Source organism: Copidosoma floridanum, unplaced genomic scaffold (genome assembly GCF_036245765.1).
Source record: "Copidosoma floridanum isolate Cflo_tuat_1 unplaced genomic scaffold, Cflo_Japanese_pri ptg000030l, whole genome shotgun sequence".
In the NCBI taxonomy this organism is placed as follows: Eukaryota; Metazoa; Arthropoda; class Insecta; order Hymenoptera; family Encyrtidae; genus Copidosoma; species Copidosoma floridanum.
In genome coordinates, this window is record NW_028321907.1 from 12,565,854 (window position 1) to 12,585,145 (window position 19,292).

The following is a 19,292-nucleotide window of genomic DNA, read 5'->3' on the forward strand; positions in this document are numbered from 1 at the left end:
ACAAAAAAAAAAATTTATATTTACAGCACAGATAAAAGTCTTAAAATAAAAGTAATTGATTTGAAAAAGTGGTAAATTCAAAGACGAAAACAATGAGGGTGCATTGTCCAAAGGTGTACGGTGTAGAGTTCAGGGTGCCACGGCAACATTAGCAACAAGTCTGAAAAAAAATTTTTTTTTGGTCGAGTCACAAAATGTGTAATATATCTTATGAAATAATTCCGCAAATACTGCAGTACCATCATTAGGTAAACATGTGAAGAAATCCATGCGCAGTTTATTAAAATTCTTATTTATCAGCGCCATCTAGCGGTGGGAAAAGTGCTGGAAAAAATGTCTGGGAAAAATGTCCATGACTCGATTGAGGTACTTGCTTCGCCCAGTTGTGTGAATGCCTCTCCCTTCGTCCCTTTAAGAGTGAGCTGGTCTCCGAAATTCTCCATTATTTTTCATCATTTCTCTTACTCTTAGACCCCTTTTATCTTCCACAGGAAGGAATTTACCTTGTATTTTTGTCTGAAATTCTGAAATTCGCAATTATTAAAGCAGTTAATATGAACAGATTATTCCAATTAATGTTTAATTTTCGTGAACCTAAGGATAAGTATTTGGTTTTTTATTTAAATTGCCTTTAAAATCATGCCGACGAATGAAACTTTTTGATTAATTGAATATTGCTTAAAAATTAACCTGTTTCATTACTATTTAGAAGAAAAAAAAAATAATAATAATAATTTCAGAAGTAAATAGAAAAAAGTTAAAATTGATATCCTGTTCATCTAATGAGTGAGTGCGATCCCGCAGTTCTTAACGACTAGTCCAACTGCCAATCCCCTATGCACACGAGTATACGATAAAGCAAACCACCCGCGTCGTTTGACCCTGATTAGATTACTCATGAATGGAAAAGCTCAGCGAAAATCTCATCAATTCTCAATGAACCCTATCTTTTGGACTCGGCTCTTATGTGTGCGTATGTGTACTTTCAATCCGTTGACAGGGGAGAGGGAGCATCGCTGCCCACATGCTTGCACGCACCGGGAATACGCGCAAACAGTCGAGGTTCCAGTTGGATGAACGCGAGGGGAGCTAATTGCACGTACTTATTGGCTCGTGTACTAATGTTTACGGAATAATTACTGTTGTTAAAAAAAAATTTATGAACAACTATACGAGTATTATACTGTGATTTTCTACACTAATTATGCAGAAATCAATTACACTTTTTCGACTGGGCTGTTGTAGGTTCAACGAATGGAGAATCAAGTAAAATTAAATTATTATTTTCATCTTTTTCTGTCTGTCAACCGTCTTTTTGCACAATGCCACAAAGTGTGATTCACAAAGATACGCGTCTCAAATTTTTTGCATGAATACTTCCATTTGCTTAGTACTACATTATGTTGTCATATCATATTATAATGTATTAAATTTTATTACATTATAACTCATACGATATTGCTAAGAAAACGTCTCCTAAAACGATATTTATATTATAATCGAATATTCAAACACTCAAAAGGTATATTTTAATTACTGAATTCTTTGTTGCAAAATTTGACTCATCATTATGAGTGATACCTTCCTCTTCAATAATACATTCTATGAAATTCAGCGCAGAAAAACAAAAACTAAATCTGAAAAAAAAAAAAAAAAAAAAAGTAACAAAATCAAGTTGGAAGGACAGGTCGATACTTGACTCCCTTTGTCAACGAGCAGTACTACAAGAGACCGCTTAATACACGTACATATACACATACCATCAACAACGAATTCACGTAGGTAAAATCAAAAGAACCCCATGCTAACCCCAGTACGTATGAACCCCCTTTCACCCCTATCCCGGTGCCACGACTCCACACCTTGCTCACGCGTAAGAGCGTGCGAAACACTGAGGCAATTGCACGAGTTCCCATATAGCGCGTGAATGCACCCTTGGAAAAAAAATAGAGGAGAAGAGCGAGTGGGAGCTCGCCCGCATGAAAAAGAGCGACAATAAACTTCGCACGCCCTGATTGTCGTGTGTACGAATGAATAAAAATGTAATACGTATACATTCAGTGGGTGACGACGTGGTGGGCAAGATATGCCGAGTCACTGGTTAAAAGAGGATATTTTTTCATACGCACCCGCGGGAAATCAAATGGGACGGTCCATCCGTTTGCTCTTGATGATTAATGCCCACGGGGGAGACGACACGGCTCGGATGGAGGAGGAGGAGGGTTTTGGGGGTGTGCAATCGTGCCTGTTATCGTCTGGATGGCTCTGATGATTATCTCATTTCGGGAAGTTCCAGGGAGACGCTCACTTTAGAGGTTTCGGGAATGCTCTTGGCGTGGGTTTGACAAATTTATCGCGCGATATGATGCCTCACTTATCTGTTGTGAAAGTTCGTAAAGCCTTTTTTTTTTCATTTTTTTTAGGAGTATACAAGTAAAGCTGAAATTAAAAAAATTTGTTTTCCTTAATTAAATGTTTTTTGTGTTTTTATAATTGTGCCCGAAACAAGTTTTTCATCAAAATGTTAATTTTTTTAAATTTTAATTTGATAAAGTTAATTATAATAAAAATAATAAATTTACAAAAGTTGACGTCGTCGTCGATGTTTAAGTCCACGGAATGAATGGAGTTGTTTTTATAAAAAATTAAAGTTTTTTCAGATAATCCGTAGATTATCATTAGCTAAATAAATTTTAAAGTCATTTTCACAGGCATCACTAAATGACTTGATTAACTAATCATACGACTGACGTCTCGTATAAAAGGATCCATCTCGTGATTCACCTATTGTCAAATATAGGGGGAAAAAAACTCTTTCTTTTGCCTCAGAACGCATTGATCATCGCCGACTGAATCTATTATATCACACTAGAGATCCCAATCGTGGGTTTAACGTCGTGCAAAATTCAGCCCAAAGGTTTATGCAAAGTCAGCGATTAGAAGAGTGTTATTTTGAAATGCATTCGCAATCTGCGATCTCGATTAGATACACCCAACGAGCTCGCAGATATAACATCGCCTATATACGCCTATGGTAACGAAGGAGCCTACGTCGGAATTTCGCGTTGAATCATTTTTCATCGTAAACCTTTTGCAATTTATTTCTTTTAAATTATTAAAAATCAAGCAAAATCGTATACCACGCTAGGAATAATATATCAACTAATGACGCGCTCGACGACGAATCCCCGGGAAGTAGAGGCTCTTTATCGTTCGACCTTGTCAATCGCCGCCGCAAACACTGTAGCTTATTAAGTGCATGCAACGCTCAAAAAGTCTCTTGGCGAGTACGAAATCAGCCAATGGACAAATAGAGAGGGCATGCACACATGTGCATTTCGCGAAAGTGAAATAGGAGAAAAAGAGAAAGAAGGGCGGAGTGAAAGAAGAAGAAAGTATGCGATAATCATTTTTATATTTATTATTATTATTATTTTTTTTTTTTTTATTTACTTCCAAGGTGACCGCTTGCTCCGGAGATGAAAATCGCACGGTGCTATGGGTGTATCTTTTTCTCCGGGGAGGCCGTCTCCTTCATTAAACGGCCGGCGAGAGTTTACTGCGCCCTGCCCGTGGAGATTAGATGCCTCTAATTAAGTTATAAATAAACTTTTTCGTGCTCGCACCCTGCACCTTTTTGTTTTAATGGGAATTTCGGAATGCAGTACTTATCGTCCCTTGATGTCTTTTTTTCATCAGATTTCCTTTTTTTTTATTTATTCATAAATTTTACCACGTACCATGCTTGGTTCTCCCAATTTTGGCAAAGCAAGAGTTTTCTGAACAATGGAAAACGAGCAATGAAAACACCCCCCTTCTCTCCTCTCATAAAAAAAGCACGAAAACCGCGGTGAAAAGTACAACAAACGAACGAACGAAAAAAAAGAAAGAGAGAGAGAGAGAGAGGATCAGCAGAGGAGAGGGGAGAGCGTCTGGCGCGAAAGGATGTTCGACCTCAACACTACTTATCAGCGGAGCGTCAGGCCGCAGCAGCTTCGGCGGGAAAGTGCGTGTGAGAAGCGCCGGGGCAATAATACACCCAAACGGGTGGCCCTCCCTCCCTCCCTTCACCAACAAAACGACAGGTTGGTGGTATATATACCCCCTGTTTTCTCCTCCTCCCCGCTGTTTTTGGTCGTGCGCGTGTGGGTACCCGCACGCATACTCTGCCGAACTACCTTCTCCTTCTCATCCCCAGACATTCCATCGGGAGATGGTATCGGCGGAGTCGAGGCTCCGAGGATATTAAAGGACGCCGGAGCCGCGCGTCGAAACGAAGAGGACGAACAAGTGTGGAGGCAGAGAGAAAAGGAAGGAAGTGAGCGAGGAATGGGCCAAATGAAGAAGGAGCTCGCATCCACGCAGGGGGAGCGGTCGAAAAGTAAGGAGCGCGGGGCGTCCTGTAGCGCGGTGGGTCCGCGGCTCCCCGAGCATGATTTGAGGTCCAGCCTCGGTTCTCGAGTGCCCTGTCTCTCTCTCTCTCTAGCTCGGCTACCACGGTTCCTTTTCCACCTCGTCACTCTCCGTTCCCCCCTCGTCTCGCTGCGTTATTGTTGCCCGTGAAACCCGTGTGTAACCATACTTCTGGAGAAGCTGTCTTTTTTTTTTTTTTTTTTTTTTTCCAAGGGAAGCTCAAAGTACCGTATTTAGAGCGCGATTTTCGATGCAGGTACGCGAGGAAGAGGGGGTTATCTCAAGCAAACTCGACAGGTTACACCCCCCAGTGCTCGTTCGAGTCTAATTACCGGAAGAGCATTCACAGGGAAAACTAATGAGGGTATAATTTACCATTTGATGTATGAATTACTGCACTCAACCTCCTAAAACAAGTAATGGGGAGTCTCGAAAGTGCAAGGCTAGAGGAAGAGCAAAAAACTAGGCGATTTCAACCAACTTGGAAAATTTAAGTACTTTCATCTTTAGTTCGAGTATGGTTCTCACTGTTGTCATTCTAACGCCGAAATTCGCTACGACTGCAGCGTTGATCACTGAAAAGATCATTTTTTACTCTGGCAAGAAAATACAAAGGGTGTGAGTCGAAGAAAGAGTTGATTGGGGTTTGGGTTGAAGAAATAGTGTGGGCAGATAAACATTGAAGAAACAGCCAAGACGTATTTGGATTGAAGGATCAGTTGTTTTGAAGAAACTCTGTTTCCTTAATATTCCTATTTGTTTTTTTACGAGCACAATCAAAACAAACTCTTTTTTTTTCTCAGGATGATTTTACATCAATTCGCTGTTAAAAAAAAAAAAAAAAAAAAAAAAAAAAAGAAATCATCCGAGTCACTTGCTTCTGGAAGCCAAGTGTAAATTATTGCAGCTGTTTATCCCCTTATCCTTCGAAACGCCATCAACAATTACACTCGCCGAGTAACAGAGACGTTATCACTCGTTATCACTCGCACAATGTAAGAAATCAAATAAAAAAGGATTATCGCGCTACTTCCTCCTCGAGAGGGTATATGCAGCCAAAGTAAGCTTCTCAGACCGGTTGCAGCTCACACCAATAAATAAAAGCTCTCCCCTGGCAGCCAATGAAAAACGATTGGAAAAAAAAAAAAAGAAAAATCGTTGATTCTGCCTTGATGTAGAAGCAAGGATGTAGAAGCAGAAAAAAAAACCCCTGAGAAAACAGAGGCAACCGGTACGTGCCCGCCTTATCGAGGTCTCTCGTTTATTATCGCAAAAGCTCGAATTACCGATGAACGTTCGGCGATCATAACACACACACGCGCGCCAATAAGCATCGTAAGGTGTGGGGTGGGTCGTATATATGTACGTATATACAGGTGAAAGAGCGCGGTCTTCGGGTTACAGATGAAATTCCTCCGGTGCGCGTGCTTTCTCCCTCTCGCGCCCGTGTGCCACCGTAGCGACCAAAAGAAGAAAAAATATATGCCGCGTCGCGGCTTGGAAAAAGGCAGGAGGTGAGTGTGTGTGTGTGTGTGTGTGAGAGAGAGAGAGAGAGAGAGAGAGAAGCCGAGAAGAGCGAGCATAAAGCACACGTCTATGTATACGCTGCAGTGCTTTGCGAAGGATATGCCCACACCATCGGGAATTGGCTTTTTTAAAGGGCCGAGCCGTCATGTGCGTGTGGATGTGTAATACGGACACGAGCACACCACAGCAGGACTCGGGGCCCCAGATTGGATTAAAGGTCTACACTGCTGCCGAGAGGGCCCCGGAGCGACTATCCACGAAGAAACGGTCACAGGGAGTGGCGCATTTTCGCGCGGCCGAAACGCGAGTCTGCACACGACGGGGTCCAGCAGAAAAAGAATGTAGGTACACATGTATATACATGCACGTTTTCGTACACGTAGGTATGCGCGGGTACCTATACACGTTGCTTGATTCATGTTGGCTCGGCTGCTTCTTCTCGGTTCGATTTTTAATGCCCACCCACCCCCGCTCTATCTCTCTCTCTCTCTTATGTTCCAAACAATGAATCCTCCCTTTCCTTTTTTTTACCTCTTTCTCGTCCGCGAGATGAACGATAATATCGGGGGGGGGTGGCTGTTGCGGGCTCTGCTCGAATGATAAACTGCAGGAGCATCCGAGGGGAGGGCGCGGGAGGAAGAAGACAGATCAGAGAGAGGTGAGAGAGGCGCGTTCGGGCGAGCAACGGGCTGCTGCTTCATTGATCGTCCGCGGCGCACCCAGCCTTAATTATTCCGCTGCTCTCTTTGGCTTCGTCCGTCCGTCCGGGTCGTTTGACTCGAGGTTTTTGCTTTTCCCTTTTCTTCGCGCGGATTCTCCACCCCGGCCTGGCATTGTCAATGGGATGCGAGCGCGGGACAAGCCGAGAGATATTGGCTTTTGATTTGTCGGGAGGAATTTGCCATGCAGGCTCGTTTTTCTTTTTTTTGCCGAATTTTTCGGAAATCCAAATAATTGGCTGTGATTCGTTTTGGTGGATTGTGTGGTTACTGCATCGGAAATTGAAAGGAGGCGTAGGAGTGCCCGGCGCTGATGCGCGCTTGTAGATTAGCTGAAAATGTTTTTTACCCACAGCAATATTTACAGTACAAGGGCGTGAGAATTCTACTAAATATGTCTTTGAAAATTAATTCTTGCAAATTAAAAATTACAGCTAGTACATATAAAGTTGGGTCGATGGCTCGTCTTACCTCACTCGGCTGTTTCTACTTGATTTTGTCGACAATGAACCTTAGGTTTAGAATTAGAAGTCAAGTATGGGTACTATGAACTGCTTTGTATAATAGTAGATCAAAATTACACACAACAAGTTAAAAATGAACACATATCAAGAAATCATAATTTGTAAAACGGGGATCTCCAATAATTTATTGTGTGAGAAAAAAAAATATAAATGAGAAACTCCCATCCTTACTAATCAAACGTGCGATGAAAAAAATGTTTTTGTTATTAAAATTATTTTTCACTGTTCAATTTCAATACAAGAGACATATGTGACAAGTTTTTTTCATTATTTATTATCAACTTGTGGCAGAATAGTGACATGTGCCCATTTGTTGAGTGATGCACAAAAGAAAAAATTGAACAGGTTTTTGTATGAACTGATTCTGATTTTCAGAACTGTACAATTTTAAATGTCATATTGAACAATACAATAAATGATTGTCTCTTTATACGAATCCAAATCATAAATAAATTACAAAATTAAAAATTTTCTCAAGTTAACTGTATTGTTTTAAAATATTTTGTTAACTGGAACTGCTTTAAAGAAATAATATTAATTGCATTACATTTAATGTAGGTATATTTAATGTTTTTTACATTTCATCTTGGCTACTTTGTGAAAAGTATTAAAAAGTTTTGAGAAGAAATACAATACTTTTGTGATTTAGGCAACTTTTTGAAATTTCTTGTTAAAGAAAATCCGCTCGTCTCCAACTTGTCCAAACCAGTTCCATTACAAATCACCAACCCAAGACCATTACGAACACCAGCAATTAATAAAAATTCTCCGGCCAAAGCTCCACATCTGACAATAGAGTCGAGTCTACCATTCGCAAACCCCCGTAGTTTATCCGCCGTGGGTACCTAAACAACATCAATACATCGTCGACCGTCGAACCCCTCCCCACAACACCGCACCGGCCTTAACGAACTTCCTCCCCGTAGCCATGTTTGCTCTTATCTCGACGAACCGAAAGGGCTTCCTTTTCGTTCTGGGCCTCTCCGACGCGTCGTCCGCTGTGGAGGAGCGACAGGCCGCTCGTGAAGCACACGGACAAGGCCCCGAGCGGGTCGTGCAAATAAATCGCGACTAGTCAATGAACGTCCGGCCCAGCCCCGAGCATCCGCGGAATTCGCCGCCGAAAAGAATAATGGCCTCATCTCCCCCCCCCCCTCTCTGCTCTTTCGTACGTTTTGGGTTTCGTGTACTCGTGCGACTGATGCAAACGTGTGCATGTTACACGGGTGTGATTGTTGCAGCAGCAAAAGCCGATCTTGGAGTCGGACTCAATTGCGAGTGTCTCGTGTACGTGTGTACGTGGGGAGCGTGTGGACGGGCAATCGCTGGGTAAAAGTTGAAAGAATGAGAGATGGGGAGAAAGGGAGGCAGAGGTGAAAGATGCAATGAAAACCGCCCGGGGAGTGGACGAACAAGACCCGATTCGGTTTGAACGGTATTGTGACTGTGTGCAAGTACACGTGAAGATGAGGTGTTGCGTTTACGGGCACTCACTTGGATCGGCAATAAAAAAATCGAATCGAAGCATACTGTATTATTGCACCCTTTATCTCTGTCACTCGCCCACACTCGTGAAGCTTGGATACAAAAAAGTTTTAAAAAAATTTTTTTATTAATTGCATGCTGTAATAGATTTAAGAAGGTATCCCCCTCTTTTTTTTCTTTTTCTTCAACAGCTGAACTCAGTTATTTATTGATATTGTCTACACAAAATTCGTCACTGCAACTGATTTGCAATAAATCAAATAATAATTTGCCTATTGCTACCGTGTTGTAATAATTTGAAGAAATTTTTCAGCAGTGATTTGGCAGCGATATTTTTACACTTATTACGGTAAAAAATGAATACAATAGCCCTGTTATCAACATTATTTTTATTATTTCCACAAAGTTATTAAAATGATGAAGTAATGTTGATAGTACTATAGTTTTTTATTCATTTGTAAATTTTTTAAAGTCATTCACAATCATTTATATTCCAATCATAGTTTATCATAAAAACTTATTTTTTAACAGCTTTCTTTTTAAAAAAAATTATTTTTAATATTTTTTATTCAATTATCATTAAAATTCACCAAAGCTTAGTTAAAATTTATGGTTTCGAAAGCTTTGACGATTAATTGACATGCAGTCTGTCTAATATTAATGAACAATGAAGATAATTATACATAAAGCCTTGCAAATGGCCTTTAAATTTTATGTATGACTTGCAAATGTAATGCCTCTCTAAATTGGTGTTATATATGACAGAAACGAAATTGGTCCAACTACTTTGTAGATATTACTAAGATATTAATGATAATGTTCAATGAGGCTGTTATTACCCGACTTAGTTGAGTGAGCCAGACGCAAGCGAAACTCGACCGATTCGTGCCGGCTTTATCGATTCAATATCATTATACTATACGTGTTTTCCTGAAATGGCACTAAAAATGAGTTGAATGTTGATCTATTAACACAATTACAAAGTTAAAAAAAGCCATTCTCCTTTTTTGTTTCCATGACAAACATCTCAGTTTTCGCCATATCGAAGCATTGAAATAATACAAATCAATCTATCCCCAATCAATACCCAAGGCTCGCGGAGAACCCAAAGAGAGCGACGAAAATGTCAAAGCTACATTGGAGTCAATCCAATGGGACATTCGGAGCGTCGAAAACTTTTTTATTGCATAACATGATCAATAGGTGATCGGTATGGTTGCGTGTTGTTCAACGATACATTTGTTTTGGCTGTCCCGAGGGGCAAGGGAGGGCCAAGACGCGTATCTAGTTCCCGCGGTCCTCGTTAAAAGGCCCACTGGCACAGTGAAGCAAAGAAAGATGAGAGCCGAAGGAGGAAGGGAGAACGAGAGAGAGAGAGAGAGGCGAAAAAATAAAATTATACGAAAGAGCGCGCGGAATTCCAAGAAAAACGTCTTGCGGGATTATTGATGGCCCCCTGTATCGCGAGAGCGGGAGGAGGATAGGGAGAGAGGAAGAAAGAGGAGAGCCGAAACTTAAAGCGCCCGGCAACCCACGCCGGGCTCTCTGTCTCTCGTTCTCCTCGCGCTCGAATTTTTCGGCAGAGAGAGGGAGGGAGGGAGCCCTCCGAGAGACCATGTATGCCCGAGCCTTTTAACGCCGTGCGAGCAGCCCGCCTTTGGTGCTCGGAGGAGGGGGTGAATTTTCAATTATGGACCCCTTCTGCTGATGGCCAACTTGGAATTGCTTGGAAACTGGGCGCGTGTTTGGAGCTGTGAATTTGGATTCGTCAGGTGAGAATTGTTGGTTTGTTTTTTTTTTGTTTTTTGTTTTTTTTGTCACAACTTCAATTGTCAGGGAGTATTTGGTTGTTACACGAGAGCTAAAATTTTAATCCTCAAGGGTGACCTAATGACGTGATTTACAATAGCTTTATTTATTATTATTTGTCAACTCTGATTTATTTATTTTTTTTTCAGCTGCAAAAATTTATCACTCATAATAAAAAATTGGGTAATTTTTTTTTCCATGCAGATAAGTACAAAACATTTTATTTATTACATTTTATTGTTAAGTGTTTTAAATAAAAAACGTAAAATTGCAAGGTATTGTTTTCGCTAGAAAAATTTTTATTCAGCACTGAATTATGAATGGTAATTAAAATAATTTTTATTTAGTGTAAATAAAGTATTATACTTTTGGAAAAAAATTATGCAACAAAAAAATTTTTCAAAGTATCTATACGCCCAAGTCTGGCAACAAGAGGGTTTTTTTACTTGTTACTGTTATCAATTGCAAACATCAAAAATATTTACATTCAACCCACGACAACAATACTACTAACAATTTCGACATTTTGGAGTATGTTTCAAATAACAGTTTATTTCCGCCCCGATGACCTTCGAATAAATTGCCTACTACACCGAAATTAACCCTCCTTACGCCAATGGCTCAACCATATACGGTATTCAAATGAGGAATCAAATCATCGAGCCTGATCGATAAAGAGCCATTAGCATTTCTTTGAAATCCGATACTTATCCTCCCAAAGCCGAAAACTACACCCATACCGAGACAAAATGTACCCCAGCTGTCAGTTGACGTTTTTTTTGTTGTTTTGTTTTTTTCCAAAAACACGTCATCGCTCTCTATTCTCCGACTCGGTATACAATTGCAATCAGACGCAGCTTATCCTAATCGGCAATTCAGCGACTCCGCGACCAATTAAAAGCGAGCCTCCCCCTTTCCTCGTGCATACACTTAGCATACAGGCGGACTACAACGGCTCACCATCAAACAATCCACTTTATGCCGTGTCGAACATCAACAACAAACACGCAAGAGCTCCTCCTCCCTCGCCTCGACCACCGAGCTTCAATCCTTTTCCCGCCAGTCCGAAACTAGAATACCCTGCATACGGACAGGTTCGAGGTACAGAAACCAGTCCCACGCGCATAATAAACGAGCGATGCTCCTCGCACCCCCTTTCGCCGGCGCTAAAAGATCCGTCCCCCCCCCCCGTCCTCCTCACCAAAATACCCCGGGCACACAGGCATGGGATACCCCATGCAGACCGATCGAGGGCAAAAAGAAAAGAAAAACACCCGCACGGATACACGAATTCGGTCGGCGACTCCTTTTTCCATCGTTCGTACATATATGGTGTGGGTGCATATATACACACAGGGAAAAGGAGGGGGGAGGGGGGGGGTGTGTATATGCCTACTACCTCGTCAGGAGAGGAGCGGCGGAACTCCATTTTAATTAGAAGGAGCCCCTCTCTCCCCCTCTCGCGCGCGCGAGCGCGTTATCGAGTTATATACTCCTTTTTCTCCCGCTCTTCTATATCTCCTCCGTACCCCCATACACTCATTGTTCGTCCTTTTTCGCCACTTCTTCCACCACCTACCCCTCCTCCTCTGCTCGGTCTTATCTGGCGGGGATCCCTGTTGCCGTGCGCTAGCAGCAGCATCCTTACACGTGCCCGAGATGAAGGAGAAGCCAAAAACCCTCTCTCTCTCTCTCTCTCTTTTGGTCCGGCGAGGAATGCGGTCCTGCAGGGCCCCGCGGGGTAAGGGCTGCCTCTGTGTACACATGTATACGTATGTATTAATACGTGCGTTATATACGTATATATCGCGTGCCTACTTACCTGGTCTGTGCTGCTTGTCTACATATATATGTATGTATACATATATATATACTCTCTTTCTCTTCTTTCGGATCGTACTGTGCGTGGTTTCGCGCCCACAGCCCGGTTTTCGGGCACCTCGCATCCTGTACGTACAGTGTATTAAAGGGTACATGATGGCATGGCATACGATTCGAGCGGGATGCTGGTGAGGACGGCGACGGGGTTTCCGGGGTTGCGAGGGGGGCTTTTTTGGATTTGGCGGGGAGTTTATTCTTGCGCGCTCCCATGTTTCGAAATTGCTATCGGTCTGCACTGATCTGCCGGGTCTGAAGAGATTCTCATTTGCCGAGAGAATTTTGCCCGGTATAATTGCTCGCTGTTGAATACTGGACCAGAAAAACTCTTCATTTGGTGCTGGTTGGTCTATGGAATTTACAAGCTGAACCATCGAGGGTTTGATTAACACGTTCTCTCGTGGGAATCTTCTAAACTTAGCTTTGTCATGACTTTCACTTTTTTTTTTTTTTTTTTTTTTTTTTTTCTTTGACCCACTTAAATTTATCAGATTTCAAGTGGTTGCATGAGAACATCTGTCAATTTGGTAAAATCAAAAATCGACAACCTCCAAATATAAAGTAAGGGTACGAGTACAAGCTGAATTGAGAAATTCAAAGTTATTGCTGCGAAGGATGAGGTAACCAAAAACTGCTGTATCGAGTATACGTACCCAAGGTTACTGTGCGAAAAAGAAAAAAAAAAAAAAAAAAAAAAAAAAAAAAAAAAAAAAGGAACAAAAGAATGTCTCACCAAATCACCGTATGCAGTGCAAATGTAGCGAAATGAAAATAGGAGACAGCCGTGTGAGGGTAGATGCATCTCAACGTCAGGCCCCGAAATTCGCATATCTAATCCTTTCCCGCCATTATTCCTGGGGGCCAAGACAGACGTACACAAAAAGAGGGAGAGAGAGAAAACGGAAGGGGGAGGACTAGACCTCCTTGGAGAGGTCCAGGGAGGTCCCCAGCGCGGGCGAGAGGAGAAAGGAGAGAAATAAAAAGAGAAGCTCGTGGTTGCCGAGAGGGAGAGCGAAAAAGGGAGACTCCCCCCGCCCCTCTAAGTAACAGCAACATCAAGGAGATACACACACACGTCCTCCACTCTCGTTTTCTTTTCCCCCTTCTTCCCAGCCCCTTCTCTCACTCTCTCTTCCACTTGTATTCCTCTCTGATGCGGTTTCTCTCTTTTCTTTATGGCCGATCTGCTTGCTTAGCCCCCTCGCTCTCGCATGCTCGTCCATACCAATTTTCATCGCGATCCTTAAAATTCCTATTGACGCGCCTTTCCTCAAAATCGCGCCGGAATTACCGGTGCTCGATGAACATGTTGCATCGTGTTGCGTCAAAATGGGGAGTTGTGTATACGCGCATCCACTTGCTCGGAGCACCTTGTAATTTTACGCTGTGCGCAGGGGTTTGCGTATATACTCTCCTTGCACTCTCGTCTCTTACCGTCGGCTTCCTCTTATTATTATCATCATTGCGTATTATCATGTCTCTCGGGGAAGGCCCGAGTACACCTGTGCGTACCTAGTAATTTTAGTGTATGCCAAGTTCATTACTGTTTATCGAGGCTTTAGCCATTTGTACGTGTATATTTAGGTGGGTAATCGTAAACGATTCCCAACAACCTTAACATTTACTAGAATTTTATCCATGCAAAGTAATCGTGACTGCATTGTTTTTGGACAAAGTCAACTGAGTGTTAAATTGCAGTTTTATTATTTACTATTATTTGCTTATCTTTGTGCCACAAGATAGAGATGCAAGAATAAAGAAAAAAAAAGAAAAAAAAGGGTTTGGTTAAAAAATTAGTTTTCCAACGAGATTAGCTGAAATTCTCACGACTCGGAACCATAAAGAACCCTATCTCGCCCAAGGTAAGGAAACGAGGCAATTGGAAATGGAAGAGAAGAAGAATGAAGGAGGGAAAAATAAAATGAAAAGAAGTTGGCAGAAGATAGACGATGGCGAAAAAAAGCTCATGCAAAGCGTGAGTAGAGCGTCACCCAGATAATACAAAAGAACGCGGGGGAGAGACGGCCAGCGGCGCTTTGGAACTTATATACGTGTATCTGCTATCTCGGCCGATCTGCTCTCTCTCTTTTCTTCCTTCTCGTGTGTTTTTTCTCTTCCACTCGCCTTGCGTATCTTTTTTTTTCCAGTTTCGATGGTAGGACGAGTAAGGGGAGAGAAGAGGAGGTGATGCTGGGGACTTTTGGGTGCTTTGTTGCTGATGGGAATATGTGTATTTTCTTCGCGCCCTTACGTATACAGCATTTACGTTGCCACCTCCTAAAATCCTCTGTGTATGTGTATATACTTACCTACGATCTCTGCATGAGACCTCCCTCGTTTTAAATCTTGGACATTTAATTTCGACCGAAATAAAGTCTAGCCTGCAAATGTTTATCCGGATATTTTTTTCAATTTATTTATCAATTTATTTATTTGTTGTTTTAAAGATTTTTCGTCAGCTCAGGACTAAACTGCCTTGTTATTAAATGCAAAATATTCGTAAATACATTCACTTATGAAAAATATAAATGCTAATATTGTTGCTTGCTGTATAATTATCAAGAGTAAATTCGTTTGTTACACTCATATCCTCGTATATCTTATTAAAAAATAATGCGCCATTGAATTATATCGTTGTTTAATTTTAATTGTTATCTGTGTGGTGGAATGCAGATTAAGTCTATAGTCTGTGATAAAATTAAGAAACTATTGCTTTGAAACACTCTAAATGGTTTAGAAATTAATTGTTTACCATCAGAATTTCAAACACACCCTTAAGCTGTTGTCTAGATTCATCTCTTAATCTAAATCTCAAACCTCTACATTTTTGGTATTATTTTGATTTTTGATTTTTATTTTATTATCCTCCAACTTTGTTTCTTCATCGATACGTTACACACGTTAGAGGCTGCTTACTTTCACTCAGAGGTGTAGATGAAGTGGCAAAAAAAAAAAAAAAAAAAATTACCAGTCATGTTTGAATTCGACAAATTGTGTTAAATTTTAAAAACATAGACAAAAGCATCAGCGATTCACCACCAACCATCGCTCTCCTGCTGCCCCGTCCAAGGCGACAACGGCTCGTTTGCTCACGCGTGTCAATCGATCTTTCCTCAATCAAGCCACCTCACGCGCCTACGTGTATACATAACATCCTCAGTCTGCGTATTTTTTTTTTTTTTTATTTGTTTCCTCTGTGTGGCTTACCTTGCACATCATCATTTCTCCGGCTTATTATGTTTCACCTGCGTATTACGTGTTTATCTAAGAAATTTTTGTTTGATCGTTTTCCGCCCTTTCGAAGAAGCCGGCTATTTTTTATTTGTCGAGCCTACGTGGGTGCTGGTTGTAACTTTAAAATGTTTCGTGTATTCTAGAAAGTCATCTTCGTGCACGTATATAGATACCCTTTTCAAACGCCTTTGTGCGCTGCTTATTGCCGGAATTCTTTATCCTTCGAGGCAAAGGAAGATCATTCATATTTTTTTTTTTTTTTTTTTTTCATACGAAACATAATGGTACAGGCAAACTGCAACGTACACGGCTGCGGTAACTGAACAAAACTTTGCAAATCGACTCAAAGTTGACCCACGCGCACCTCTTTGCATTTCAATTAACATTGCAAAAGTATCCTCTACAGCACTTTCTTTCACAACCCTCAGTTTCAACCTGCCCTTCTCCAAACCCGCGTAGAAATGGCACCAGCCCAACATTGCAGATTAATATAGTTCATCATTTTTATCCGGTGAGATAATTTCTTCTAGACTGAAGGAACATTAAAATTCAATGAATAGCAACGATACGAGCCAATGGCCAATAATTTCATCAGTGACTTTCTCTATGTATAAAATGTAGGCTAGACCACGGGTACGTGCGCCAGTACTCTTACGCACGTGGTTACACGTAAACTTGGCGCACATAATGAATCAATTGAGCAAAGAGAAGAGGGAAGCAGCAGCGTGGCGCTCCAGCCGATGTCTCCCTGGCGATTCTCACACTGTCGACGGTGATGCGGATGAGAAACAAGAAAAGCAAAGCAAAGAGAGGGAAAAAAGGAGGCAGGACTGAAAGAGAGAGGAAAAAAAAAGAAAAAATGAACACGCATGCGGCACTCATCGCGCGCTTAAACTCGCCGCCGCGAGCTATTCTCCTCTATGCCCTCGTCTACGAGAACTCGTCAATGAGCTGCTGTGGATGCATGTGTACATATATTTATATGGGTGTAGCAACAGGTCCTCGCTCACACAGCGAGCACGAGACAAGCGGAGAGGCCGAGAGAGATAAAGCGCGAGAGATTGTAAAAAACGAGCGGCGTGAATGAGCCTCTCTGCAGGGCGAGAGAAGTGAATGAAGGACCTTTATATAGTGGCGAGTGAGAGGGGTGTCTGTCTGTGTGCGTGTGTGCATGTGTGTGCGTGCGTGTGCAGTGCGCCACTCGATAAACAAAGGCCTAGACAAAAGGATACCGTGTGCGCGCGAGTGAGATGATTCGCCGTCATCGGCCTCATTATTTGCGAATCCGCAATCCAAAAGAGAGAGTAAAAAGAAAATCAAGAAATAAAATAATAAGTCGCGCGGGGAGGGGGAGCGAAGCTGCTGGCGAAGCCGGAGAAGAAGAAGATTATTCGAGGCTCGCCGCTGCTGAAAAGAGAATGAGAGAGAGAGAGAGAGAGATATGCACGTTATACTCTCTCGTACGTATATGGGTATACATGTCGTGTGTGAGAGCCGGTGGCAATTCGGATCACGCGGCGCGCCTTTTGGACCACCAATGTCTATGCTCCTCCGAGCCTCTCCCACCCTGCATCTTCTCGTGCGTTTTGTGCATCGTTTGTTTTTTCGATTTCGCGAGAGCAAGACCCCTCCTTCTCCCCCCTCTCCGCGCTATCTTTCGACAAGCTTTCTCTATTTTATTTTCTCCCCCTCCCTGATCTTCTTTTTCTCATTTTTTTCAAATCAGCTGTCTCCTTTTCCCTCCCTCTCTCTTTCGCTTTGGTTCATTCAGTTCAACAACTCAAACGCGTCATTTAAACGCTGTCCAGCATATTTTTATGTCTCACATATGAGTCTCCGTTACCACCGCTATCTGGGATGAAGAGTTAAATATACATGTTTATGTTATTAATGCAGCATTGGAGAACGGAAATTTATCACATTATAAATCATTTTGAAGTAGACTTTACTGTTGATTGACTCGTCTCCAACTAGCAAGGAAAAACTAAAGGATTGCTAACGGCAATCTTAAATGTTTCTCAAATACGTCGTTGAGTTGAAAGAAGGAGATTAAATATACTCGAATCTCTTACGGTTCTTCATTGTTTATTTTACAGTTATTGATCAAAATATTAATTTTTTCAGTTATCTCTCCGATGAAAAAAGGGATAACTGTTATTTCACGAGAGACGAATCGATCTCTTTTACGTTGCTAGAGCCGGGCTCACTCTTTTTCGCCTTTTAAATCAAGTTGATCCCTTTAATACAGGAAAAGTAAAACTGACCATTTTATTTCTCGATCCAAGTCGATTCTTTTTCACATCGTAGAGTTGACTTTTTTATTACATCAAGCAAATGGTGCAAGCAATTGAAAACAATACAAAAAATTTCTACAACTATTAAGTAAAAACTCCCTCTAGAACAAAAGGCAAGGTTATCCCATCATTCAAAGTAAGTGACTGATAACATGACTCATCTTGTATGATAACAAGGTTATAAACAAAACTCGTGAGCCAAAAATATTTTTAAAAAAATATGTTATAATACCAATACACACGCGAGGAACGCACCTAAACATCAAACCCAACTCGTTAGCGTCTTCTTTTACTTTCTTTTCATTCACGTCATTTAAACGCAGCAGCAGCAGTGTAGTCCCAAGGTCACGGCCTCCGCTTCTTTTTCCTCGAAATCGATCTATCCGAGCTAAACTTTCGTTAGAACGAGGAAAAAAAAAAAAAAAAAAAAAGAAGGAGTAGAAGAAGAAGAAAAATTCCATCCCAAGCCGGTTCATGATTTCCCGCATTCGAAAAATGTCGTCTCGGCCATACGAACGTTTCACGTGTCCTCACAAGTGTACGACACACGTATGGGCATAGAAGCAAGGCGCGGCGGAGAAAACCGCTTGTGGCCGTAGCAACGTGAGATGGGGTGGAATGGGAGCTCTCGGAAGGGCCTCAAAGTGTCTTCGCACGGGCATTCCCGCGCGGCGCCCCGGGGACGCGTATACACGCTGCTCCTCTTTTCTCTTTCCCCGCCTTTCTCCGCCTCGCCACTTCTCATTGCCGTATCCTTCTGAGGCACCTCTGCCTCGGCCTCCTTTTATCCAATTCACAACTCACTCACGCACGTGTGAATGCGCGTATGAATGTATTACAGGCGCAGCGCGCGATATTTGTGTGAACCACCGAGCCACGAGTAGGTTGACTCTCATTTTGATGGCTTGGACACGTAATTCTTCCACCATATGGAAGGATATACGTCTACGATGACATATTACGATATATAGTCCTGAAATTAATGTGCAAAGTATGATCACCAACACCAATCAATGAATATTATCTGCCTGTATACAAGTATATCAATGTGCCGTATCGTGAAAGTGGGGCTACGTCGGACACGTGTATTATACTGGTTTGTGAGTGTTTTTTTTATTTATTACTTATGTTGGAGATTTATTACTCGGTGAAAATTTACTAGCGAATCTGAAATGTTCCTCTGATAGTGTTTTGGGGCTGTTAGTGGCCTCGAATCATTCGTTGAGCCGTTTTTAGAATTTTCAGTAGTACAACCTTAGTTTGGTCAGCCATGGCTGATTCGACCGTTTAATCCTTGCTACGACGTATATTTTTATTTTTCATTGTTGAATCAGTTATCCCTGATATCGCAGGGTCACACTTATTTTTAATACTGTTGACAGAATGTATTTGTTTATTGCTAGTTTTTT

At 41.7% G+C, this 19,292-nt stretch overlaps 1 protein-coding gene across 1 annotated transcript in view; it reads left to right on the forward strand.

Annotated features, from left to right (window-relative positions):
- The window catches only part of LOC106643686 (tRNA (guanine(10)-N(2))-methyltransferase TRMT11), a 183,927-nt gene that overhangs the window by 79,358 nt on the left and 85,277 nt on the right, over positions 1–19,292 (forward strand). The window lies entirely within an intron of this gene.